We start from the raw sequence: 1,944 nt of genomic DNA, 5'->3' as shown, positions 1-1,944 counted from the left end.
CTATGGAGCTTCCATGACCTTCCCTTGTACAAGTTGTGCTGGCTTCCCCAGTATTGTGTACTGTCTTACCCTTCACCAAAGTTACCACTTATCTAAACATATTTCTTTTGTTTTCAAATTATAGTCTGTCCTATCCTGCACACAAACTTCTTATTCTTAGCTATTCTCCTGCTCTGATAAAGCATCCTCTGTAAGCTTTTTCTCTCTCCCCTTCATCCCTGTCACAGCAGCCTGCAGCAGCCTTCCCATGAGGGCGGAAGCTTTCTTCTTTTCATGGCATCTGACAAAGTGATGTTTTTTCTTGTAATTTGCTTATATGAAGCTAGTTATTTGTTGATATAGCCTTTGTTAAATGTTTGAACCAATTTCAAACAGATATATTGACTATTGGTAAAACGTTCTGAGGCATTCTCAGCATGTTTCAGTAATCTATTTGGTTCACCTTCTTAATTTGATATTTATATTTTCTTTTGTTTCTGTTTGTAGCAGAATGCATTGGATTTAGAGATGGGTCTGGATTAGAGTCCCACATAGTCACTCCCTAGTTTCTTTGTCAAGTTGTTGGTTAATCTTTCTAAGCCTCAAAAGTTGGTTTGTAGTGAGAGTTAAATGAGAATAATGCATATGGGCAATTTGGCATACTGACTGTTTGGCTTTGGGTTCAAGTTCAAGCTCTGCCACTTTATTGTGACATCAGGAAAATTATCTTTTATTTTCTTCATTTTAAAAATGTTTGTAATATTTATATCAGGGATATTGCAAGAATTACGTGGGATATAACTAAACTGAAATAGTAAACCCAGTGTTGGTCATATTTTTATTATAATAATTATTTTTGTTACTATAAATTCAAAAAGGTCTTTTAATATTAAAGTATCTTAATATAGAGATCCCTGGGTGGCATAAACTCTTTGCAGTAGACTACTAACTGTAGGGTTGGTGGTTCAAATTCACTGAGTGGCACTGCGAAAGAAAGGCCTGGTGGTCTACTTCTGTACAATTACAGTCATTGAAAAGCCCTATATTCCCTTGAGGTCACCTCCTAGCTAAATAACAGATTGGCTCATAAAATAAAGAATATCACCCATGAGTAATGAGCTCCTTTATAAAAATCATCTATAGGAGACCAAATGGTCAAAATTACTGTAAAGCAAAGATGAGAGGGTAAGGGGGCAAGGAAACTAGAGTACTGGAAATAGTACAACCAGAATGAAATGAATGAGAATGATGATACATTGTGAAAAATGTAACCAATGTCACTGCATAATTTCTGTAGAAATTGTTAAATGGGAACCTAAGTTGTCGTGTAAACTTCCACCTTAAACACAATAAAATATTATTTAAAAAAAAAGAAAAACCCTATGTTATGAACTGCCAACATGATGTCACTTATATTTAACATTGTTGTTGTTAGCTACCACTGAGTTGATTCCGACTCCTGGCAACCCCATGTGTGCAGAGTAGAACTGCCCCATAGAGTTTTTAAGGCTGTGAACTTTCGGGAACAGATTGCCAGGCCTATCTCCCAAGGTGCCTCTGGGTGGGTTCCAACTGCCAACCTTTCGGCTGGTCATTGAGGCTTAACTGTTTGCATCACCCAGGGACTCCTGAAAAATCCTATTTAGGGACACAGTTCTACTCTGAAACACATGTTAATATACTCAAGTGTTAATACCTAGGTACTCAAATTTAATTACTTGATTGTGGTAATAAATGACATTGTGGCTTTAGCATTTCTCTCTTGGATCACTTGATCTGGGGAAATCCTTCTGTCATGTCATGAGGACACTCAGACAGCCCTGTGGAGAGATCCACATGATGAAGAACTGACCTCTCTTGCTAACAGTCATGTCTTAGTTATCTAGTGCTGCTATAACAGAAATACCACAAGTGGATGGCTTTAACAAAGAGAAATTTATTCTCTCACAGTCTAGTAGGCTAGAA

This window comes from Trichechus manatus, unplaced genomic scaffold (assembly GCF_000243295.1).
Source record: "Trichechus manatus latirostris isolate Lorelei unplaced genomic scaffold, TriManLat1.0 scaffold00127, whole genome shotgun sequence".
In the NCBI taxonomy this organism is placed as follows: Eukaryota; Metazoa; Chordata; class Mammalia; order Sirenia; family Trichechidae; genus Trichechus; species Trichechus manatus.
This window is presented reverse-complemented; position numbering follows the sequence as displayed.